This window comes from Chiloscyllium plagiosum, unplaced genomic scaffold, assembly GCF_037043375.1.
Source record: "Chiloscyllium plagiosum isolate Xiang-an unplaced genomic scaffold, Cpla_swu_hap1 HiC_scaffold_34, whole genome shotgun sequence".
Lineage (NCBI taxonomy): Eukaryota > Metazoa > Chordata > Chondrichthyes > Orectolobiformes > Hemiscylliidae > Chiloscyllium > Chiloscyllium plagiosum.
In genome coordinates this window covers 44,547,724-44,574,723 of record NW_028270172.1, presented here as the reverse complement: position 1 = coordinate 44,574,723, position 27,000 = coordinate 44,547,724, and the positions used below count along the sequence as shown (strand labels likewise).

At 43.0% G+C, this 27,000-nt stretch overlaps 1 protein-coding gene across 1 annotated transcript in view; it reads right to left on the bottom strand.

Annotated features, from left to right (window-relative positions):
* The window catches only part of ripor2 (RHO family interacting cell polarization regulator 2), a 256,355-nt gene extending 246,690 nt beyond the window's left edge, over positions 1–9,665 (bottom strand). Inside the window, exon 1 of the mRNA XM_043719080.2 lies at positions 9,646–9,665. The gene's annotated coding sequence lies outside the window, so the exon portion shown is untranslated. The remainder of the gene's footprint in view (positions 1–9,645) is intronic.
* Positions 9,666–27,000: the final 17,335 nt, after the last annotated feature.

The window sequence follows — 27,000 nt, the reverse complement described above, 5'->3', positions numbered from 1 at the left end:
CACAAATGTGTAGGTTAGGTGCATTAGTCAGGGGCAAAGTAGGGGAATGGGTCTGGGTGGGTTGCTTGTTGTGGGTTGAAGGGCCTGTTTCCACAATGTAGGGATTCTATGATTTATTGCAGAAAGATCTGTGTCCATCACAATATAATGCACAGATAATTAAATGCATGCTGCAATTCGGATGCTGCCAGACTTTCCCCAGCATTCTCAGTGTTTGTTTCAGATTTTCAGCCTCCACAATATTTATGTGGATATGAATTCTGGTCCACCATTTGGGTAACTCAAAAAAGTGTATTGAGAATCTTGTCTTTTCTGCAGAATCTCAGACCACTTTTGTTTTGTCCCTAGTTACTGCATGCTGTAAATGTACAAAGATCAGAATATAATGCCCTCCCATGGTGGGTTTAGTAAATGGGGAGGGACATTTTATAAGGCAGGATGGTGTGGGTAGACACACTATTGCATAAAATGTCACATCATATTTGAAAGTGAGTCAATTAAATTTGAAGGTAACATGTTAAATTTGAACAAAGGAAATTATAAAGATATGATAGCAAATTGATTAAGTTAGTTTGGGAAAATACCTGAAAAGGTATGATGATACACAGGCAATGCGTCATTACATAGTTTATAGGAATATACATTACTGACTAATATAGGAAGTTAAGGGTGGTAATAGATGTTAAAGAAATAGTCTATAAAGTTGCCAAAATGGTGTTAAGGATTGGAAGGATTTTAGAATTACAAAGGAAGACTAAGAAGCTGATAAAGAAAGAAAGAATAGAAATGAATATAAATGTGCAAAAACATATAAATGAACTGTAAAAGTTTCTATAGGCACATAAAAAGGAAGCATTTATCTAAGTCAAATGTGAGTCCATTAAATGCTGTCAGGATAATTTGTAATGAAGGATAAAGAACTAACATAGAAACTAAATGATTACTTTGCCTCTGCCTTCACTGAAGAAGAAATGAGAAATATCCCAGAACTAGAGCCAAAGGACTAAGGGGAATGAAAAATCGAAGGGAATGAATAGTACTAAGAAGGTTGTGTTGGAGAAGTTAATGGGGTGGATGGCTAATAAGTTCCAGGCTCTTAGATCCTGTATCTCAGTGTTTTGAAGTGATAGCTATGAATATTTTGAATACATTGATGATCATCATTTAACATTCCCGAATTTCAGGAAAAGTTCTTGAAGACTGGGCAGTAGCAAATTATCACCCAACTATTTAAGAGAGGAGTCAGAAAACAGGGAACTACAGATCTTTTAGTGTTCTATTAGTGGTAGAGAAAATTCTCCGAAGTATTAAATAGGATATAGATGCACATTCATGCCAATAATTTGGATGTGGGAACTCAATGCAATTACTTGAAGTTCACAAACAACACAAAGCTAGATGGCAATATGTGCTGGGAGGAAGATGCAAAGTAGCTTCAAGAAGATTTGGACAGGCTTAGTGAGTGGGCGAGGATATGGCAGTTGAAGCGTAACATGGGAAAATGTGAATTTATCCAACTCTGTAGGAAGGAATGATGTGCAGAGTGTTTCTTAAATGATAATAGGTTAGAAAGTGTGTCAGGGCAAAGGAACCTAGATGTCCTTGCTAATAACTCAGCAAGGTGCAGACAGCAATTAGGAAGTTGAATGGTATGTTAGCCTTTATCACCATGGGATTTGAATACAGGAGTAGTAAAGTCATACTTCAATCATATAGATGCTTGGTTAAACTGCACTTAGAGTACTGTGTGCAGTTTTGATCCTCTTGCCTATAGAAGAACATTATTGCTATAGACTGAGTGCAATGAAGGATCATTAGACTTGTTCCTGGGATGGCAGGACTATCCTATGACAAGAGATTGGCAAACAGGACCTGTGTTATCTAGAGTTTGGAAGAATGAAAGTTGATCTCAGTGAGTCCTAAAAAAAACTTAAAGCAGTAACGGGGTATATGAAGGTAAGATGTTTCACCTGATTGGGGAGTCTAGAGCCAGAGGACACAAATTTCAAAGTGAGATGGGAGCCATTTAGGAGTGAATGAGGAGAAGTTGTTTGACTCAGATGGTTGTGAATCTTGAGAACTCTCTACCCCCACCCCAAGAGGGCTGTAGAAGTTTAGTCTTTGAATATGTTTCAAGTAGAGATTGAAAAATTACTAAAACCCAGTGACATAAAGGGATTTGGAGATTGTCTGGAAAAGAGGCATTGAGGTGGGTGATTGGTCATGGTCTTATTTAATGGAGGAGCAACCTCAATGAATGGCCCATTTGTGTTCAACATCACTACCTTCATATGTTCCCACACTTCTTTGATTACGATTTGGGAGTAAGGCCCTAGAATAGTCTACCTGCTCTGCCAAAAGAGGACATTAAATGGTGGGAAGGTGGAGGGGTAAAAAGCAAATCCCATTGGTAAAACATCCCTAAGGCTTGTTCAAGAGACTCATCATTGAGAAAGGGCCATAGCCACTGAGAGGCATTCACTCGTCCTTGCTGCCAATACTCTTTACCCTTTCTTTGACATTTGTACGGCAATGCTTCACACTATCATTCGCCTAGTGTGGCTGGGTCTATTGCTGACCCTAGACCTTGGATCAGTGTATTAACAGCAGTAGCAGTCACCAACACACAAGAAATGAAGAGCTGCCAGTCTCTGAATGGTCAGTAGCTCCCAGTTGGTTACACTACTGCCCTCAGAGTTCTAGATTATGGGAAGGGCCCACCACTCCCTAGGTAACTACCTGATTAGTACATAATTTGGTGGGCCTTCCTGAAAAGAACTGGCATTGAACTGTTGGCTACTCCTTAGCTGTTGAACAACACCCCTTTCACATCCATTAAATACCACCAAAAGAAGAAAATTTAACATTTTATTTTCAAACAGCCAAACCTCACATCAGAGTAAGAAACTACTGTTTTATTCAGTAACATGAAGCATTAACCAATGCCATTGTATAAACATACAACACCTAATTTTCATGAGTATTGACCCTCCTTTTCATTCAGTAAGGTCAATAATTAAAGCAAAAAAAAAATGAATAACTTATATAGCAGCTTTAAGATCATAAAACATCCCAAGGTGCATTACTAAATCAAAGCTTAATAACAAGCCACATGAGGAGATATTAGGGGAGCAAAAGCTTACTTAAAGTGATGCGGTTTGAGGAAAATCTTAATGGCCGAAGGAGTTTTTAATGGCCTAGTTGTTCCAGGTTTGATTGGCTTGTCTTGCTCATTGACCCGCATGCATAGTCTGTGGAGATAAATCCCATTCTGCCTTGAATTCCTCAAAGTGACTTGGTGCTTTATATTTTGTCACAGTAAATAAATCTCACACTCAAGAAGAAACATTTCCATCCCTTTCTCTGTCACCCTTGCACTTGACTTGGTTCGGCACGTTTAAAGCAAATCTAAAGGTATTTTGCAGAATCTCATTGGACTGACAAGATTATGGCTGTTTCATTGAATTTATTTTAACCTAATTGTTCATGAATTAGTTCATTGGTTAATATGCCAAATTGATACTTAGAAATCAATTGTTACAACACTGCCATATATTATTTAATGGACTTACCATGCTCCTAGGAACTCAGATGAAATAAATTAAACTTTCACTTCTAGAGTGGCCCTTTAAGTCTCCAGTGTCATCCACAAGCTTAAGTAATCAAGCAAATTTAGAAGGATCAGTGAACCAGACTAATCAATCAAACACAGAACAATTAAACAATTGGAGACTGCAGTAAGGAACTAAAGTTTAATTATGAAGGGAATTCCAGAGGTTAGAGCCTACATGACTGAAGGCACAGTCGTCATTTGCAGATCTATGCAAACTAAAGATGTGTAAGTAGTCAAATTTGGAGGAGTACTTCATTCTTGGAGGGTTGTGGGGCTTGAGTTTTTAGATATTTGAAAGGATGATGTCCTAGAAGAATTTGAAAACCAGGATGAAAATTTTAGAAGTGAATTATTATTTGACACGAGGCTAATATGGCTCTGGAAGCACAACAATGAATGGGATTTAATGGGACTTGGGTGATCAGTGGTAGCATTTTGGATGACTTACAACTTATAGCACAAGATGGAGGCTGGTCAAGAGAACAATTAATAATTACCATTGTTCATGATTGTGTAGTGGGCGGCACGGTGGCACAGTGGTTAGCACTGCTGCCTCACAGCGCCAGAGACTCGGGTTCAATTCCTGCCTCAGGCGACTGACTGTGTGGAGTTTGCACGTTCTCCCCGTGTCTGTGTGGGTTTCCTCCGGGTGCTCCGGTTTCCTCCCACAGTCCAAAGATGTGCAGGTCAGGTGAATTGGCCATGCTAAATTGCCCGTAGTGTTAGGTAAGGGATAAATGTAGCGGTATGGTTGGGTTGCGCTTCGGCGGGGCGGTGTGGACTTGTTGGGCCGAAGGGCCTGTTTCCACACTGTAATGTAATCTATATCCAACAGTGAGTGGTTAACATCCCTGCATGGTACAGCAGTCATAAAGACTGAAAGTCATTTGTTGATACATTTTCCTCCTTTTGCATTACTTTCTGCTTCCGTTCAGGCGTAAAGACATTCCAGATGGTGATAATTACACTTGCTACCGATCTGTGAATGCTGAATATTTGAATTCATTATGCCTGAACACACTGCATCAAAACTTCAGCTGCAGTTTAGCTGAAGAAGTAAAAACCTTCTTGATCTGAGAGTCATGGAGTCATAGAGATGTACAGCGCGGAAACAGACCCTTCGGTCCAACCTGTCCATGCCGACCAGATATCCCAATCCAATCTAGTCCCAACTACCAGCACCCAGCCCATATTCCTCCAAACCCTTCCTATTCATATACCCATCCAGATGCCTTTTAAATGTTACAATTGTACCAGCCAGAATCCCATGCAAGGACTGCACAAAACACTATATAGGACAAACAGGAAGACAGCTAACGATCCGCATCCATGAACATCAACTAGGCACGAAACGACATGACCAGCTATCCTTAGTAGCCACACACGCAGACGACAAGCAACATGAATTCGACTGGGACAACACTACCATTATAGGGCAAGCCAAACAAAGAACAGCCAGGGGATTCCTAGAAGCATGGCACTCATCCACAAACTCCATCAACAAACACATCGACCTGGACCCAATATACTGGCCACTACAGCGGACAGCTGAAACTGACAACCGGAAGCGGCAGGGACAGGCCACTATAAATGCCGGAGGGAACACCACAGAAGCACTTCATAGGAGGCTCCCAAGCACTGAGGATGTCACCTAGACAGGGGACGAAACTTTTGCAACAAAAACTTCCAGCTCGGCGAACAGAACCACAGCAACGAGCACTCGAGCTACAAATCTTCTCACAAACTTTGAAGCCCATTCAATACATGTACCATTCTCTGCATGAAAAGGTTGCCCCTTAGGTCCCTTTTATACCTTTCCTCGCTCACCCTAAACCTATGTCCTCTAGTTCTGGACTCCCCCACCCCAGGAAAGAGACTTTGTCTATTTATCCTATCCATGCCCCTCATAATTGTATGAGCATCTATAAGGTCACCCCTCAGCATCCAACCCTCCAAGGAAACCAGCTCCAGCCTATTCAACCTCTCCCTAAAGCTCAAATCCTCCAATTTTTGTAAATCTTTTCTGAACTCTTTCAAGTCTCACAACATCCTTCTGATAGGAAGGAGACCAGAATTGCGCACAATATTCGAAAAGCGGCCTAACCAACGTCCTGTACAGCCACGACATGATCTCCCAATACTCTGACCAATAAAGGAAAGCATACAAAATGCCATCTTCAGTATCCTAGTTACCTGTGACTCCACTGTCAAGGAGCTATGAACCTGCACTCCGATGTCTCTTTGTTCAGCAACACTCCCTAGGATCTTACCATTAAGTTTATAAGTTCTGCTAAGATTTGCTTTCCCAAAATGCAGCACCTCACATTTATCTAAATTAAACTCCATCTTCCACTTCTCAGCCCATTGGCCCATCTGACCAAGATCCTGTTGTAATCTGAGGTAATCCTCTTCGCTGTCCAATTTTGGTGTCACCTGCAAACTTACTAACTGTAACTTTTATGCTCACATCCAAATCATTTATATAAATTATGAAAAGTAGTAGATCCAGCACTGATCCTTGTGGCACTCCACTGGTCACAGGCCTCCAGTCTGAAAAACAATCCTCTACCACCACACTCTGTCTTCTACCTTTGAGCCAGTTCTGTATCCAAATGGGTAGTTCTCCTGGTATTCCATGAGATCTAACCTTGCTAATCAGTCTCCCATGGGGATCCTTGTCGAACGCCTTACTGAAGTCCATATAGATCATATCTACCGCTCTGCCCTCATCAATTCTCTCTGTTACTTCTTCAAAACCTCAATCAAGTTAGTGAGACATGATTTCCCACGCACAAAGCCATGTTGACTATCCCAAATCAGTCCTTCCCTTTCCAAACACATGTACATCCTGTCCCTCAGGATTCCCTCCAACAACTTGACCACCACCAACGTTAGGCTCACTGGTCGATAGTTCCTGGCTTTTCCTTACTACCTTTCTTAAATAGTGGCACCATGTTAGCCAACCTCCAGTCCTCAGGCACCTCACCTGTGACTATCAATGATACAAATATCTCAGCAAGAGGCCCAGCAATCACTTCTCTAGCTTCCCACAGAGCGCTAGGGTACACCTGAACAGGTCCTGGGGATTTGTCCATTTTTATGCATTTCAAGACATCCAGCACTTCCTCCTTTGCAATATGGACATTTTGCAAGATGTCACCTTCTATTTCCCTACATTCTATATCTTCCATGTCCTTTTCCACAGTTAATACTGATGCAAAATACTTGTTTAGTATCTCCCCCATTTTCTGCGGCTCCACACAAAGGCCGCCTTGCTGATCTTTGACGGGCCCTATTCTCTCCCTAGTTACCCTTTTGTCTTAAATGCATTTGTAGAATTCTTTTGGATTCTACTTAACCCTATTTGCCAAAGCTATTTCATGACACCTTTTAGCCATCCTGATTTCCCTCTTACATATACTCGTACTGCCTTTATACTCTTCTGAGGATTCATTCGATCTATCCTGTCTGTACCTGACAGATGCTTCTTTCTTTTTCTTAACCAAACCCTCAATTTTTTTAGTCATCCAGCATTCCCTTTACCCACCGGCCTTTCCTTTCATCCTAACAGGAATATACTTTCTCTGGATTTAGTAATTGCTCAAAATAGGTGAGAATAAATCGGCAGCCACTATATACCTCCAGCAATGTTGTTTCTCCCTCCTGTGGTATTTAAAGGCAGGCTGCCAATTCACTCGCACCTGCAACATAAACAAGATCAATTTCACTTTACTTATAGTTGTATGGAAACACCTGCAATCCTCAGAATATCCTGTTCCACAGCCAGTGAGCTCGGCAAACCAAACAGACAGGAGTGCCCCATCAAAAAATGAGATGAATAAGTAATTTTTGATGGCATGGGTTGAGGTTTAAATCTTGGCTAGGACATTAAAAAAAGGTTCCTCTCATGTTAAAATATCATAGTTATAGTCCAACAGGTTTATTTGGAAGCACTAGCTTTCGGTGCGCTGCTCCTTTGTCAGGTGGTTGTGGAGTATAAGATACTCCACTGGGATTATAACCTGGTGTTGTGTGATTTTTAATTTTGTACACCCCAGTCCAACACAAGCACCTCCGAATCATTCCTCTCATGTATTTATATGAAAAAACATAGATGAGGCCTTAATTTAACATCTTATCTTAAAAGCAACACAGCACTGCATAAAAATCCAACCTAGATCATATACTCAAGCCTTAGAGTGGGAATTAAACTCATCATTGATAAACTAGTCTGACAAGATATTTGAATTACACACAGAAATGAGATTGCTGTGGCTGAATATATCCCAGAAGAATACGATCAAAAGGACTACAGAAAAGCCACATTGACCTGGGTCACCTTCGTGGAGATTTATGATTTGGAAGCTCTCCTTCCAAAGACCCACACTGTTCCCGCTGAAGAAAAAATGGACAAACAGAACATCAGAAATAAAACTGCAGAAGATGGAGCCAGCCAGGGTGAGTGAGCTCAATTGGTTAAAGGGAACTATTGCTCCTTCACAACTCCATATGAAGCTTCAAGTGATTTGTGGTTTGAGTACGATTCTTGGATGCTATTTGGTTGTCTCTTGAGGTAACTGTGGCCTGGTATGTTAGGAAGGTTCCCTCAACCAAAGAGAATGACTGCAGTCTGACTCTGGCAAACGAATCTGATTTGACAGGAGATGTGGGGGAGTGGCCCATATTAGTTTTATGGGCCCTGTGACAGACTGTCCACTCTCCTCGGGTCTCAACGCTAACTCAAGGTTTACTTTCAGTAGTCGTCTGATAGAAGCCTTTCCAGTTCCTTACAAAAATGGCAAAGACCTATTTATGTCAACCCACTTATTGAAATGCTTAAATTCTTAGTTTTTACTGCTTGCACAATCTTCTCAAACAGCACAGTCTTACTGAAGTTTAGATAAACAACGTCTCCAGTTTCCAATAACTCCTCAATTTAGACTGGCCCATCAAAAGTCAACTTATCTAAAGCAAGCTACACTGATTTGTCCTGATATTTTCATACATTTCTAGGCATTTGCACAGTAGCCTGTAATTTTCTTTTGTAATCATTAGAGACCCCTCTGCACTAATATTTCCAGCACCATCATATAACCACTCAACCCTCATCACCAAACAAGTACGCACATTTTGCCCAAAATGACCACTTATTCTGACAGTACTTTGTTTTTCAGTCCCCACACATGGCTCTTTTATGTTCCACTCTCCATATTACTGAAAACTTCCTGAACCTCACCAGCTTGACCTGCAAAGGAAACACAGCCCTATATTTGCCTGTATTATAACAGTGACAACACGGTTGAAAGATAAAACTTCACTGCTTGTGAAACATTACAAGTTGTCCTGAGAATATAATGGGAACAAAATAATTCAGGAGGAGGATGTAGTTGCATAGTGGTACGATCACTTGCCTAGTAATCCAGCACCCCAAACAAATGTTCCTGAGACATGAATTCAAATCCCAATTCAAACTTAAATTCAATAAAAAGCCAATCTAATGGCAACCACATAACCACTGTTAATTGTTGAAAAAACCCATCTGGTTAACTACATCCTTTAAGAAAGAAAATCTGCTATCCAAACTACCTAGCCTGGCTTATGTGTGGTTCAGTACCAATGGCAACACCTTTTAAATTAGGAACAGGAAATAAGTGCAGGCCTAACCAGCAAGGCCCACATCCCATGAACCAATGAAAGAAAAGGCTTTTCTTCCTTTTCCTTATATGTATAAGGCATTTCCAGTATCTACTCAAATGGGATTTGCCCCATTAGGTCGCTAAAGAAAATTTTATACCAACAGTGACAGACACTTCCCACTGTATTAAATTCATATTAGAATATGCAAAGTCAATTTAAAAGGTACATAAGTGTTATGGGTCCAATTTTCAGCTTGCTGAAGAAAGGAACAATCAAACTGCCATTGAGTAACTTTTGTAGTATCTTTAAAGCTTGAATTGAAAACAGTAAATATATACAGCTGTTCCACTAATCATCCCCAAAGAAACTCCCATAATTGCTCCTGATATTCTTACTGTTGAAGTGTCGTCGGTTGGGTCTGCTCCTCCAAGGCCTGTGCCGAAGCCACTGTAAGCGATGAGACACATCCATGTTTTTAGGGAATAATGTAACTCGCAGTATAAAAGGTAACCAGTTGTTCCAAGAACATCATGTGCTGTGTTGGAGTTGGTGCGGATAGTTTTGAAATCCACTTAAAATCGAACACAAGTTCGTACTTGCTAGATACGTTCAACATGTTTAACAGCAGTGACACTAAATATTCATTTCCCCTGGCTTGTAGTTTATCTCAATGTTTTATGCATGAGGGCAGGACGTAATTTCTTCCATCAGTACTCCATAATTAGCCCTGTTACCAACATCACTGAGAACCACCATTTGCTATGACTCAATTTTGCAGCATGGAAGGGACATGAAATGTGATCTAAGCTGGATGTGTGTGCATACAAAAGGCGCAACACAAAGTAACCTTTCATCTTTATTCTCATGCCATCAATAGTTTAAAACTACACACAGCTATTTACTTGTAGCAGCTAGAGAAGCTGGAGTTGTTCTGGAATGGGAACAGTTACTGAAAAAATTAATAGAGAAATTCAAAGTTATGAAGGGTCTTGAAAGAGTAGATAAAGAGGAAACAATTTCCCTGGCAGGAGGGTTGGTAACCAATAGATAGAGATTTAAGGCAATTGTTAAAAAAAACCTGAAACATTAGTTGTTACAATCTGGGATGCACTGCCCAAAAGGGTAATCGAAGCATATTCAATAGTAATTTTCAAAAAGGAATTGGGTAAATATTTGAAAGAGAAGAATTTGAAGTGTTGTAAGGCAAAGAAAGAAGTGAATTTATTAGATAGCTTTTTCAAAGAACTGAGACAAACAAAATGGATTACTTCTGCGCTGAGATGATTCCATGATTCTGTGGTTTACCATGTGGATTGAATAACTATAACTTAAGGTACAGCTAGTCACAGAGTGGTACTGATGGTGAGGGTGTTTTTAAGGAAGTGAGATGTCCTACCTCACTGTTTAACATACTAAATACAGTAGATGGACGAAGGTGGTAAACCAACCTTTCACAAGACAATTAATCCAGAGCCCCATGCTTATATTTTGTGGGCGTGGGTTTAAATTCAGCTGTGGCAGATAGCTTAATAAAAATCTGGAATTAAAAGCTAGTGTTATGGTGACCATGTAACCATTGTTAATTGTCACAAAACTCTATCTGATTTACTGATATCCTTTAAGGAAGGAAATTTGCCATTCTCATCCCAGTCTGGCCTACATGTGAGTTAGACACACAGCAATGTGGTTCATGCTGAACTGGCTTCTGAAATGGCCTAAAATGTGTTGCTGGAAAAGCGCAGCAGGTCAGGCAGCATCCAAGGAACAGGAGAATCGACATTTCGGGCATAAGCCCTTCTTCTCCTGAAGAAGGGCTTATGCCTGAAATGTCATTTCTCCTGTTCCTTGGATGCTGCCTGACCTGCTGCGCTTTTCCAGCAACACATTTTCAGCTCTGATCTCCAGCATCTGCAGTCCTCACTTTCTCCTCTGAAATGGCCTAACAAATCACTCAGCTATACTGAACCATTACAGAATCTAAACAAAGGAATGAAACTGGACCAATCACGCAACCAAGTGCCGACAAAGAAATCAGAAACAATAACAGCAAACACAGCTGTCTCCATCATGCTAAGCCTTCCTCATAAACATCTGGGAACTGGGTCTCCCAGGCTAATTACACTATGGCCAGATTCAGTCATATTCATGGACTGATAGCTTACAAATAATGTTGAAGACACCACCATCACTATCTCTGGATATGTCTAGTTCCACTGAAAGGACAGACCCAATAGAGGTGGCGGCACAGTGATATACAGTCAGGAGGGAGTTAACCTGGGCGTTTTCTTTATTGTCACCAATAAAGCCTTATGGCATCAGATTGTGCGTGGGAAATCATGTCTCACAAACTTGATTGAGTTTTTTGAGGAAGTAACAAATAGGATTGTTGAGGGCAGAGTGGTAGATGTGATCTATATGGACTTCAGTAAGGCGTTCAACAAGGTTCCCCGTGGGAGACTGGTTAGCAAGCTTAGATATCACAGATTACAGTAAGAACTAGCCATTTGGATACAGAACTGGCTCAAAGGGAGAAGATAGAGAGTGGTGGTGAGGGTTGTTTTTCTGACTGGAGGCCTGTGACCAGTGGAGTGCCACAAGGATCGGTGCTGGGTCCTCTACTTTTTGTCATTTACATAAATGATTTGGATGCGAGCATAAGAGGTGTAGTTAGTAAGTTTGCAGATGACACCAAAATTGGAGGTGTAGTGGACAGTGAAGAGGGTTACCTCAGATTACAACAGGATCTGGACCAGATGGGCTGAGAAGTGGCAGATGGAGTTTAATTCAGATAAATGCGAGGTGCTGCATTTTGGGAAAGCAAATCTAAGCAGATTTATCCACTTAATGGTAAGGTCCTAGGGAGTGTTGCTGAACAAAGAGACCTTGGAGTGCAGGTTCATAGCTCCTTGAAAGTGGAGTCGCAGGTAGATAGGATAGTGAAGAAGGTGTTTGGTATGCTTTCCTTTATTGGTCAGAGTATTGAGTACAGGAGTTGGGAGGTCATGTTGCAGCTGTACAGGACATTGGTTAGGCCACTGTTGGAATATTGCGTGCAATTCTGGTCTCCTTCCTATCTGAAAGATGTTGTGAAACCTGAAACAGGGAGAGGCTGAATAGGCTGGGGCTGTTTTCCCTGGAGCGTCGGAGGCTGAGGGGTGATCTTATAGAGGTTTACAAAATTATGGGGGGCATGGATAGGGTAAACAGGCAAAGTCTTTTCCCTGGAGTCGGGGAGTCCAGAACTAGAGGGCATAGGTTTAGGGTCAGAGGGGAAAGATATTAAGGAGACCTAAGGGGCAACGTTTTCACGCAGAGGGTGGTACGTGTATGGGATGAGCTGCCAGAGGATGTGGTGGAGGCTGCTACAATTGCAACATTTAAGAGGCATTTGGATGGGTATATGAATAGGAAGGGTTTGGAGGGATATGGGCCAGGCGCTGGCAGGTGGGACTAGATTGGGTTGGGATATCTGGTCGGCATGGACGAATTGGGCCAAAGGGTCTGTTTCCATGCTGTACATCTCTATGACTCTATAAATAAGGAAACCTCGAGCTGATTATCCCTTTCTATTACCCCCTCCCTTGACTAATCACTCAGTACACTTCCATTTTGAAACCACTTGCAGGAAGCACTAACAATGGCAAATGCATAGAATGCACTCAAGGTGGAGGACTTCAATGTCCATCACCAAGATTGGGTTGGAAGCACCACCAGTGACGGAGTTGGAAGAGTTCTTTTGGGTCAGCAGTAAGTGGTAAGAGTAAAAAAAAGAAGGAAAAATGTACTAGCCCTCATCCTTACCAATGTATCTGTTGTAGATGCATCCACCCATTGGTAGGAGTAACCATCACACCATCCTTATGGAGACAAACCTGTCCTCGTATTAAGGATACCCTACATTGTGTTGTGTGGGTCTATGAACGCTCTAAATGGGACTGACCTGAACAGATCTAATTTCCAGTTTTCCAGAATTATACTGACAGGTAAAGAGATCATCAGTGTTTCCACAATATTGGTTTTCATCTCAGTATATGTTGACTGTTTTAAAACCCTGATGAGTGACCTCCCATGGTCCAGCAAAGACCTGGTAATAATGTCTGTCAGGTTATGAAGGGACAACGTGTATATTGCCATTCCTGCACTGTCACTGGGACGAAGTCCTGGAACTGAGTTCTTAACAAAACATACACCAAGGACTGCAGTGGTTTACAAAAGTAGTTCAACACCACCTTCTCCACGACATTTTAGCAAAGCAAGACAATAAATGTTGGCTTCACCAGTGAAAATGACATCCTCATAAACAAATAAATAAAAACATTTCCTTGTTTAACATGATGCACCATTGAATTTGATTCCCACCAGATGCAATGGTTGGATGGAGTGCTGGGTGACATTTTCAATTCAGAAACCTGCTGTTTTCATCTACACGGTTCAAAAGAGTTTGAGTGGAGCCGGCCGCTTTGATAGCAACAGGAGGAATTTAGTTTTCAATTATTCAAAATTCTAACAATTAATTGCAGTTACAAATTTTACACATTTATCAAGCACATGTTCAAGGTTATTATTAACTTCAGAAAATTATGGTCCCAGATACTATCAACTCTCCATTCTGTATTCTGTTACCGCAATGATATGAAATCATGAACAGAAGTATTTTAAGATATTTAATGTCATGGAAAGTATACCTAATTATGTACTCATGGAAAACTCAAACATCTAGAGTAGCTACAATGACTCATGAAATTCCACTATATGGAGACAAGCTCTTTTACCCACCAAGTCTGTGTTGAGATTTGATTCCATTTTCAACTTGTCTAACATTACTGCTACTTACTCTGCATTACATGTAACATTGTTCTTAGCCAAGCAATAACCTTATTTCCTTTAAAAAACATCATACTCTGTGCCTCAATGTGATTTGTAGCAGAGAATTCTGTAACATAATAAGCCATTGTGTTTTCCAACCTCCCCTACTGCTTATTGTGATCTCTCTTAAATGTGTGCCTTCTTATTACTGTCTTATTGAAAGAAATCAATTGCTACTTACCATAGCATCACCATACATAACTTAGAAGGTAACTATCAGACTATCCGTGACCCTTCTCCATTCTAATGAAATAAAGTCCGAACATCTCAAATCTCTCTTCACAAAAATAATTCCTCATCAGTAGCAACATGCTCATGAACCCAGAGTTAAATGTTTCCCTTCAGCCCTCTCCATTGTAACTTCAGCAGAGGTGCAGCAGAAGTCTTGTTCAGACATTGCTTAATTAAAGTCTTTTGAACATTCATGCTTTATTTTCTAACGCTCAGGCCTGAGTCATGTCCAAGCATGAACTGAGTGCAAACTGATGAATGTCAGGCAGCAATAGCCTGTGTCTGATCACACACACCATCCGAACAGTAGTGTTTTTGGAGTTCAGGTTATTGCTTCAAGTAGTAGCAGCTACCTGTAGCCATTACAAGGAAACCTGATTCCCTTAAGGTGCTGCTGGGCATGTGTAATCAATGACTGACTGTTAAAAAGACCACTGTCCTTACCCTCTCACCTTTGGAATCATTCTGCAGTGGCCCACAAATACATAAGATGTGATCCCACTGATTTGTTTAGATTATTCCGAGGCACTCCAGGCTGGTCTCCCACATTTCACGCTCTATAAATTCGCGGTCACTCAAAACTCTGCTGCCTATGTTTTGAATGGCACAAAGTGCTGTTCCCTTGACAGCCCAGTGTTCACTGACCTATATTGTTTCACATTTTACTTTTAAAATTCTCACTTTTGTTTTCAATCCCCTCCACAGCCATGTTCCCTTGCTGTTTCTGTAACCTTCTCCAATCCAACAACCTTATAAGATCTCAATGCTCCTCTCATTCTGACCCTTGTGCATTCTCAGTGATAATTGCTCTAGCATTGGTTACCCAGCCTGGACTCCAAGCTCTGGAATTCCCTCGTTATTTCTCTTTGCCTCCAAACTGCACCTTCTTTACGAAACTTCTTAAAACCTACCTCTTTGACCAAGAATCTGACTTAATGTCTCCTTATCTGGCTCTGTGCTATCATTTTATTTTATAATGCTCCTGTGAAGCACCTTGGGACGTTTCATTCTGTTGCAGGTGTTATATAAATAAAGGTGGTTGTTGATGTTGTTTGGATATATCAATCCGATTGGATGGGTATTCAGGATTAGGGCTCTGACTGGATTGTAATAAATGCAGAACGCCATCTACTGCACACAAATGAAAATATTTGCACCACTAAATCAACCAAGTGTATTCAGCAGCTGCAAGGGCTTCCATTCCACGAATGTGTTCCCTTCAATTTTTTCCGAGTAATTCCAGGAACAACCATAATGTTTTCAACCTCTTGCAGTTTTGTGATCAGAGAATACATGCAGTGTGGAAGCTGGCCAGTTAGCCCATTGAGTCCGCACCAACCCTCCTACCCAAACTCAATCCCCTGGGCTATCCCTGTAAGCCTGCATTCCCCATGGCCAATCTACCTAACCTACACATCTTTGGACTGTGGGAGGAAACCAGAGCACCCGGAGGAAACTCAAGCAGACAATGTGCAAACTTCGTGAACCGGGTCCCTACTGTGGTGAGGCACCAGTGCTAACAACTGAGCCACCTTGCCACCCAGTTATCTCTGCTCTCTTTGGACCTCCAAGCAGACCTGAAGAGTAGTAGGTAGGACACAAGGAAAATTAACAGCAAATTTGACTGTTGACACTTGTCATCAATGTGGCCAATGAAAACCCATCAGCATGCATGGCACATTGGCTCAGAGGTTAACACTGCTGCCTCACAGCGCCAGGGACCCGCGTTCGATTCTCGTTGTGGGGGACTGTCTGTGTGGAGTTTGCACACTCTCACTGTGTCTGCGTGGGTTTCCTCCGGGTGCTCCGGTTTCCTCCCAGATGTGCAGGTTAGGTGAATTGACCATGCTAAATTGCCCAAAGTGTTCAGGGATGTGTAGGTTAGGTGCATTAGTAAGGGGTAAATATAGGGTAGGGAAATGGGTCTGGGTGGGTTACTCTTCGGAGGGTCAGTGTGGACTTGTTGGGCCGAAGGGCCTGTTTCCATACTGTAGGGATTCTACGATTCATTGCACTGAGCTCTATGGAGCTACCAGATGAGTGTCCTACCTGTCCATCTTCTTTCCCACCTATTTGCTCCACCCTTCCCTCCAACCTATCACCATCATCCCCCCCGCCCCTGCCTGCATCCACCTACCTTCTCTTCAGCCCTACCTGCACCCTTCTTATTATATTTCAGCCCTCTTCCCCCACCCCCCACATTCCTGCTGAAGGGCTTATGCCTGAAACGTTGATTCTCCTGCTCCTTGGATTCTGTCTGACTTGCTGTGCTTTTCCAGCTCCACACATTTCGACACCAGCTGAGTGATACTATGAGTACCTCAGGTGATTAACAAACTTGGAACATGCTCCACATAAAATTATCTGCTACATTTCTTATATTTGAATAGAGACTACAATTCAAAAATACTTCAGTAGCTGTATAACACTTTGGGAATTATAGTGATAGTTTCAGGTGATGGAGAAATGCAAGACATTCTTTCTGTTAAAAACCAACCATCCTTTGTGCATACCCCTAGCTATTGCTCCCTGTCTACTCCATTTTCATGTCCACCGTCAGTCAAGTTAAAAGAAGAGTTGTCACACAGCAACTAAAAATAGACAGCATGGAAGGTGATGGTGCAAAGTAAAATATTTTACTGCACTAAAGAATGGATACTTCACAACGTAACATGCTCATGTTGATATACTTGACAAACTTGAAAAGCTTTACTGTTTAAAACAGAACTGCAGATGCTGGAGATCGAAAACAAAAACAGAAATGGCTGCAGGAAGTCAGCAGGTCTGGCAGAATCTGTGCAGAGAAAGCAGAGTTAATGTTTCAAGTAGAGTAAGGTAGCTTTTTATTTATCCTTTCCACCATATGCAACTGATACAGTAAAAACGAGACAGTGTTCTTCCAGGGCTGAGGGTGCTACATGGACAGCACTAACTACATGATCATACACAGCATAAAGTGCATAAGAAGTGCAAAGCACGCGAATTACAGCATATTAGAAGAATGATAAATAATAGACATTTTTATGGCAGCAATTTCAAAGTTGTGTGAAGAATTTCAGATGAGAAAGAGTCCGATCATACAGTGTTAAGGAGCCTTGTGGCTTGGGGGAAGAAACTGCTGCACTGTCTGATCGTGCGAGACCAAATGCTCCGGTATCTTCTGCCAGATAGCAGGAGGGAGAAGAGTTTGAGTGGGGGATGTGTGGGGTCCTCCACAATGCTCAGCCTTTCGGATGCGGCGTGTGGCATAAATGTCTGTAATGGAGGGGAGAGAGACCCCGATGATCCTCTCGGCTGTCCTCCCTCTCTGTTGTAGGGTCTTACGATCTGAGACAGTGCAATTCCCAAACTGGACAGTGATGCAGCAGCTCAGGGTACTCTGAATACACCCTCTGTAGAATTCGGTGAGGATGGGGTGTGAGAGGTGGGCTTTCCTCAGCCTGAGCAGGAAGTAGAGATGCTGCTGGGTTTTCTTGAGTATAGAGCTGGTGTTGAGGGACCGGGTGGGATTCTCCGCCAGGTAGATGCCAAGAAATTTGGTGCTCTTCATGAACTCCACAGAACAACCGCCGATGTCCAGAGGAGAGTGGTCACTCTGTGCCCTCCTGAAGTCAACAACGACTTCTTTTGTTTTGTCCACATTCAAGAGCCAGGTAGTTGGCTCTGCACCAGTCCGTGAGCCATCGCACCTCCTCTCTGTATGCTGACTCATCGTTTGTGCTGATGAGACCCATTACAGTCAATTCATCAGTGAACTTGATGATGTGATTCAACCTGTGCATCGCTACACAGTCGTGTGTCAGCAGGGTGAACAGCAGTGGACTGACCATCCAGCCCCTAGGGGGCCCCCGTGCTCAGTGTGATGGTGTTGGTGATGCTGTTCCCAATCCGGATTGACTGAGAACTCCCAGTCAGGAAGTCGAGGATCCAGGTACAGAGGGAGGTATTTAGGCCCAGCAGACTCAGCTTTCCAATCAGGTGCTGAGGAATGAGTGTTAAATGCAGAACTGAAGTCTATGAACAGTAATCTGACTTAGGTGTCCTTCTCCTTCAGGTGGGTGAGGGCCCAACGGAAGGTGGTGGAAATTGCATTATCTGTTGAGCGGTTTGGATAATACGCAAACTGCAGGGTTTTCAGCGGGGGCCGGGGGGGGGGGGGGGGGGGGGGTGGAGCAGGGTCTTAATATGTCTCATCACGAACCTCTCGAAGCACTTCATGATGATGGATGTTAGCGCAACGGGCGGTAGTCATTGAGACAGGACGCTGAAGACTTCCTCTTCGGCACGGGGACGATAGTAGCAGTCTTGAAGCACATTGAAATTATGGAGTAGCTTAGGGAGATGTTAAAGATGTCCATGAGAACATCTGCCAGTACGTCAGAGAATCCTCTGAGCACTCCGCCAGGGATGTTATCCGGTCCATTAGCCTTACATGGGTTGACTCTGCATCAGGTTTTTCTCACGTCGGCCATGGTAAGACACAGCGCCTGGTCATGGGGCGGGTAGGTGGTGGTGGAGTTCCTTGCTGCCACCTCATTTCGTGCCTCAAACCGTGTGTAGAAGTTGTTCAACTCATCCAGGAGGGAGGCATCACCAGCACAAGCAAGAAACGCTGGTCTGTGGTTGGTGACGGCCTGGATGCCCTTCCACATGCTCTGGGTATCGCTGCTGTCCCGAAAGTGGCTGTGTATTCTCTGTGCGTGTGCGTGCTTTGCCTTTTTGATGGCCTGGGTCAGGTTGACCCTCACTGTTGTTAGGCCTGCCCTGTCATCTGCTCTGAAGACGGAATCACGGGGCCTCAGCAGAGCACATACCATTGCGGTCATCCACGGCTTCTGGTTGGGACGAGCAGTGATGGTCTTGGACCCAGTGCCGTCGTCAGTACACTTGCTAATGTCGCGAATCACCAACACCATGTACTCCTCCAAGTTGATGGAATCGCCATCAGTTGCTGTCTTCCTGAACACGTGCCAGTCAGTGCACTCAAAACAGTCTTGAAGAGCAGAAATGGCTCCTGCCAGCCAAGTTTTCACCTGCTTCCAAACCGGTCTGACATGTCTGATGAGCGGTCTGTATGCTGGGATTAGTGTGAGGAGCCGAGGTGGGGCTGGGTTGTCCAGGGAGCAGACGTTGGAGAGCAGAATGGATGGGAGAGCTGGCCGCCTCAGAATTGTTTTAAGCCTGATTTGTTTGAACTCCTATCCGCTTACCGTGTTTCCGCCTCCTCGCACACTGCTTCCGATGGCTCAACATCCAGCTACTGGTATCAGGTGAGGCCGAGGGCTTGGGGCCTGGTCTCTGAAGCAACCAGAGATTGCGTAGCTTCTGCTGCAGCTCTCCATCCAGGTATGTTTTCAACCGGTTCCTGTACTGTAGCAGCGTTTGCAGACTGTAAAAGTGTCTGCAAACACCGGGTTTTCTGTTTCTCCTGGAATTTCGTAGCTCTAGGTCCAGAGAGGCCACTGCAAGCTGCTGCCACACCGCCATCTTGGATTGTTAAATTTGGTGACTCGTCATCAGAGAGCTTTACTTTTTCTCCTCCTACTGTTTGGACATTACACCCCTCTAGTTTCACTAGAGCTCACGGCAGGTTGTTCATATCCCTGCTATGATTCACGAAACTCTCTTGGTCAACGTCATCTGAGATTTCAATTTCTAATGGTCCCATCAAAGGCTGAGTAAGGGCTAATGCCTGAAACATCGATTTTCCTGCTCCTCGGATGCTGCCCAACCTGCTGTGCTTTTCCAGCACCATTCTCTCGACTCTGTTCCAGCTGCACCCTCAGACACTGAGGGACAAGCCAACAAGTCAAGGTTCTGACCCAGGGGGAGGGCAACATGTGAAAAGCCAACGAGTGGCGTTCTCCTCACGTGTTCCTTTTTGCTATCATTGCCGTCCTGAGTCAATGGAAGATCACTCGTAATGCTAAGCTGGACAACAGGCGGGTGAAGATTAATTACGTGTTTGAAGACCAAAAGTGGTTGTCATTCTGTTTAAGACAGGCAGATATTTTGACCTTTTGACCTTTTGTCATCCTGAGTCTCAGTTTAGGCAAAGCTCTGGTCACAACCGGCTGGGATTAATTTAAGAGCCATATTTGAAACTCTTCAAGAGATTCTCTCTCCATGGGAGACTTTCTCACAAATCCCTACTGCACCAATCTCCCAACAACTTAATTAGAGTCATAGAGATGTACAGCATGGAAACAGACCCTTCAGTCCAACCCATCCATGCTGACTGGATATCCCAACCCAACCTAGTCCCACCTGCCAGCACCTGCTCCATATGTCTCCAAACCCTTCCTATTCATACACCCATCCAGATGCCTTTTAAATATTGCAATTGTACCAGCCTCCACCACTTCCTCTGGCAGCTCATTCCATACACGTACCACCCTGTGCATGAAAAAGTTGTCCCTTAGGTCACTTTTATATCTTTCCCTCTCACCCTAAACCTATGCTCTCTAATTCTGGACTCCCCCACCCCAAGGAAGAGACTATTGTCTATTTACCCTGTCCATGCCCCTCATAATTTCATAAACCTCTGCAAAGTCACCCTCAGCCTCCGACACTCCAGGGAAAACAGCCTCAGCCTATTCAACCTCTTCCAACAACTTAATTAGGTTCATAGAGATATACAGCACAGAAACAGACCATTCAAATCCCCCAACTCTGGCAACATCCGTGGAAATCTTTGATACTCCATCTTCTGTGTTGTTTCCTGGGAATCTGCATGGAATAGCCGACAAATTCTGACAAAGTTGCTCTCATACTTTCACTATACTTCCCTAAGGCTCAGTATGTGCATCCAGCTAACTTAGAAAAGGTTATGTTCCTTGATGTAGACTTTTCACAGCTGTTTGTACCATTTGCCTGCTCCAGCTTGCTTGTGAATTGTGAATTACCAGGTGAAAACAGAACTGTCTAACATGAGCCACTGAAATGTGAATATCTGCAGTGGTGCATGGCTGTACATCCTTTGATGGTGCACCTTCAGAGAGACTGAGTTCCCCTGAGGAATCATGATCATGCAGTCTTCAGCAACTCTTGCTGAGTGCATGAAAAACCTGGCAGATAAAAGGAAGGGAGATGAAGTAATTCAGAAAAAGTAAAGAGTTTGGGATGATCTGCCACTGGTAAAATCAACTAGGAGAAAGTGAGGGCTGCAGATGCTGGAGATCAGAGCTGAAAAATGTGTTGCTGGAAAAGCGCAGCAGGTCAGGCAGCATCCGAGGAGCAGGAGAATTGATGTTTCGGGCTGAAGAAGGGCCTATGCCCGAAACGTCGATTCTCCTGTTCCTTGGATGCCGCCTGACCTGCTGCGCTTTTCCAGCAACACATTTTCAGCACTGGTAAGATCAAGTCAGAGTTTTGTGTTTTCAGGAACCGAGATGTGCCACTTACCTTCATGAATTCTTTCACTGAATTAAATAATTGGAATTATTCATGGCCCTTATTAATATATAAATAAGCAGACTAGTTTGCCCTTTGAGCCTGATCTGCCATTCAATAAGATCCTTGCTGATTGGTTTTATACTACTTGGTGTCCTGTAGAAGTGTTACACACAAATGTCCACTTCGCCACCTCCTGATGCTGCCTGGCTTGGTGTGTTCTCCCAGTCTCCTGTCCGTCTACTGTACTATGTTATGTTGGGACAGAATCCTTTCACTGGTTAGTCACATGACACTGGTGAGTGTTCAACTTGTTCTTACAATTCTTGTTTAGACTTGTTTGAGCTTTTACAGAGTGCAAGGCTTCCGAATAAAAGCCTCCCTGTTGAGCTGCAGCTAATTACAGGTTTGTGTGTTCTTAGATCTGACTGGAGCCTAGTAACTGCCCAGTACAGAATGATCTGATTTTAACTTTAACTCTACATTTCTGCATATCCCAGATAACCTTCTTAGTAATCAAGAATCTATCTACCTCTGCCTTAAAGCCTCTGCAGCCACTTCCTTTTGAGGAAGAGAATTACCAAAGATACTCTTCCCTCTGAGAGAAAGAAGTGTTTCCTCACCTGTGTCTTTCACCTCCAATCATTTTCCTTTCCCTTTCCATTGTGCTTTGTGCTCTCTCCAATCCTGGGTGAAAGAACATTGAGAATGACCAAAAGTCTTCTATCTATCCAATAGATCTGTTGTATATGATGGTGGTGACCATCACATTGACTCATCACACACTGATGGGACTGGGATTATACAGTCATAGAGTTATAGAGCTATACAGCTATACAGACCATTCGGTCCAACTCATCCATGCTGATCAGATATCCCAAATTAGTCAAATCCCATTTCCAGAATTTGGCCCATATCCCTCCAAAACATTCCTGCTCATATCCCCATCCAGATGTTATTTTAAATGTTGTTGATAGGAAGTTTATAGAGGATGGGAACTGCTGAAATATGAGCATATCTGAGGAGGGTTGTTTTTTAGAGTGGAGGCCTGTGACCAGCAGTGTTCCACAGAGATTGGATTGGGTTCACTTTTTTTGTCATTTATATTAATGATTTAGATGAGAATACAGAAGGAATGGTTAGTACGTTTGTGGATGAAACCAAAACTGGTGGCATGGTGGACTGTGAGGAAGATTATCTAAGATTACAAAGAGATCTTTATTGATTGGATCATTGGACTGAGGAGTGGCAGATGGAGCTTAATTTGAATAACTGTGAGGTATTACATTTTTGTAAAACAAATAAGCGCAGGACTTACATAATTAAAAGTAAGGCCTTGGGTAGTGCTGTAGAACTGAGAGACCTAGAGGTTCAGCAACATAATTCTTTGAGGTTTGTGTCACATGTAGACAGAGTGGTTAAGAAAGCATTTTGCACACTTCTCTTCATTGCTCAGACCTTTGAGTATAGGAGTTGGGAGTCATGTTGAGGTTGTACAGGACAGTGGTGAGGCTACTTCTGGAGTATCGTGTCCAGTTCTGGTCGCCAGGTTATCGGAAGGATATTATCAAGCTGGAAAGGATTCAGAAAGGATTTACCAGGATGTTGTGGGGAATGGAAGGTTTGAGTTATAGAGAGAGGCTGGATAGTCTGGGATCTTTTACACTCATGAGTGGGAGGTTGAGGGGTGACTTTGGAGGACTTTATAAAATCATGAGGGACATAGATAAGGTGAATAGCAGGGGTCTTTTCAGTAGAGTGGGGAGTTCAAAACTAGGAGGCGTATTTTTAAGATGCGAGGTGAAAGATTTAAAAAGGACATGAGGGACAGCGAGTGGTTCATGTGTGGAATGAACTTTCAGAGGAAGTGGTGGATGTGGGTACACTTACAATGTTTAAAAGACATTTGGATAAGTAAGTGAAGGTTGGAGAGATATGGGACAAGCACGGGGAGATTGGATTAGTTTAATTTGGGATTATGGTCAGCATGGACTGGTTAGACCCGAAGGGTCTATTTCTGTGCTGTATGACTCTGCAATCCAGTGAGTGGGTCATAGTCAGTCCTGTAGCTCCATAGCTGCCAGTCCAAGAGATAGGGCTAACGAGGTTGGAGAGAGGTACAGGCATCAGTCAGGGATCTGGGCACCACACCTGGGCAGTCCGTATCGGTCATTTGTCAGGGTGGGTCATGGTCAGTCCATCGGATCCATCCACAGGCACTAAGAGGAGATGGATTAGAGGGTAACAAGGGAGCTGCTGCAATGGAATGGACTGGGAGGATGACAATTGTAAAGGGGGGTATAACTGATTCTTGAAGAGGTAAAGCATGGATGAGAACAGAACCATGGGCGCGGGAGATTTTGTCTGTGGTGAGGAACATACTGGCTTCAAGTGAGGGACAGTATACGACAGTACAGGACCTCTGAAGAAGAATCACATCAGACACAAATGTTAACTCTGTTCCTCGCTCAATAGATGTTACTTATTCTGCTGAGTTTCTCCAGCATTCTGGAGTCATATAGTCATAGAGCATGGAAACAGGCCCTTCAGCCCAACTCATCCATGCCAACCAGGTTTCCTAAACTGAGCTAGTCCCACTTGCCTGTGAATGCCCCATATATCTCTAAACATTTCCTATCTACGTACTTATCCAAATGTCTTTTCAATGTTGTAATTGTACTTACCTCTACCACTTCCCCTGGCAGCTCATTCCATATACGCACCACCCTCTGTATGAAAAAGCTGCCCCTCAGGATCCTTTTAAATCTTTCCTCTCTCACCTTAAACCTATGCCCTCTAATTTAGGACTTCCATACCTTGGCTTTGAAACCTTACCTCTGCCCCTCAAGGTTTTAGAAACCTCTACTCATTCACCCCACAGCCTCCTACGCATCAGGGAAAAAATGCCCAGCCCATCCAACCTCTTCCTATAACACAAACCCTCCAGTCTCAGCAACATCCTTGTAAATATTTTTTCCACACATTCCAGTTTAATAACATTTCTCCTATAGCAGGGTGACCAGAATTGTATGCAGTCCTCCAAATGTGTCCTTACTAATGTCTTGTAAAGCTCTAACATGATGTCCCAACTCCTGTACTCAATGTTCTGCCTTATGAGGGCAAGAATGCCAAACTGCCCTGTGTACCTCTGATACTATTTTCAAGGAACTATAACCCTGCACCCCCAGATCTCTCTTTCAATAACACTCCCCAGGGCCTTACCATTTAAGTTCTGCCCTTGTTTGTCTTATCAAAATGCAACACCTCGCATTTATCGAAATTAAACATGATCTGTCATTTCTGATCCCATCTTCACTGTCCACACTACCACCAATATTGGAGCCATCTTCAAACTTACTGATCATGTCGCCTATATTCTCATCCAAATCATTCATGTAAATGACAAACAACAGATTTCTCTGTGTTTGTTTCAGATTTCCGGCATCTGCAGCATTTTGCCTTTATTCACCTGTCAAATTTGTATTTTGTCTACAGGTGACTACACAATATATGTATTTAACTGGCCAGGTAGCACCAGCGTGGATCTTATGCAGCTTAAGAACTTCAAAAGGACATTGACTTCTTAGTGAAGGAGATAGAGAGGCAACAGATGAAGTTCAATGAAAAGAGGTATGAAATGATACACTTTAGTATAAAAAAAAAGAGAGATTGTATAAAACAAACTCCAAGAGGCATAAGAATCAGAGAGATCAGTGTGTATGTGCAATGGTAGCACGACAGACAGTGTGGTGAATAAAGCACAACATATCCTTGGCTTTATTAGTAGGGGTATAGAATACAAGAGCAAGGAGGCTCTGTTGAACTTGTATAAGACACAACTTAGATCTCCAGTGAACTATCATGTACAGTTACTGGATACCACTCTTCGTGATGAATGCAAGCACATTGGAGAGAGAATAGAAGACCTTTAAAAGAATGGTTCCAGGGATGAGGTGGACTGGAGAAGACTGCTCCCCTTGGAGAGGAGAAGGTTAAGATGAGATTTGATGGAAGTTTTCAAAATCATGAGGGTTCTGGCAAGTAGAAACTGTTCCTACTCATAAATAGATCAAGCACGAGAGGGCACAGAATTAAAATAATTTGCAAAAGAAGCAGATGAAATGCAAGATAAACTTTTTCACACAGTGTATAGTTGGGGTCTGGAATGCAGAAATGTGCTGGAGGTAGGTTCAATCAAGGCACTCAACAGGACCTGAAATGATTATTTGAATCAATACAATTGGCAAGGCTATGGGGAAAGGGCAGGAGAATGGCACAGAATCGTAGCACATTTGGACAGCCAGTGCACAGATGATGGGCTGAATGGCCTCCTTCTGCTCTATAACAACTCTATGATTTTGGAAAGGCTTTTAGAATGTATTGTGAAAGTGTTAAATATGGTGACATCTCAGTCTATGGGAAATTTATTCAGAATCTCACATTGATGATCTATTGATGGGATGTTAAACTGCTAACTGCCTTTTTAGATGGACATGAAAAAAACCTCTGATATCATTCAAGGAAGGGTTATCTTGATATTCTATCCAAAACTTATCCCTATACTAGCCAGGCAGATTCAATGCTGTTTTGACAACTTGCACTACATAACCTGCTGCATGTTTTCCTACACAATAGGAGTCACTAGACTTTAAGGAGAAAGTGTGGACTGCAGATGCTGGAGATCAGAGCTGAAAATGTGTTGCTGGAAAAGCGCAGCAGGTCAGGCAGCATCCAAGGAGCAGGAGAATCGACGTTTCGGGCATAAGCCCTTCTTCTTATGCCCGAAACGTCGATTCTCCCGTTCCTTGGATGCTGCCTGACCTGCTGCCCTTTTCCAGCAACACATTTTCAGCCCGTCACTAGACTTTACACAATTTCTTCTTTGTTATAGAGTACTTTGGGAATAGAAGGGCACTATATAAATACAAAATCAATATTTTCTTCCTTTTCTCTCTCACTCTGTGGATTAGTGCCATACATACAAAGGGTGGCACCTTCTGGGCATAATTGAAGTCTCAGGTGCTGACTAGGAAAGCCAGAAAGTTGCCATGCCTTGTGCCAGTCAAGCACTAAACTGGCCTTTCCCTAGGACCAAGGACCCTAGTGAGGAGGCCCATCCTGCCCAGAGCTGTCAGCTCATCAGAGGACAGCAGCTCTCCTGTACTCAGCAGTGCCACGGGTGGCTGCAATTGGCACTGCACCCAGCTGAGGGTTCAAATGAAGAATGGATCCAGACACAAGTGAGTCATGGCAGGAAGTTA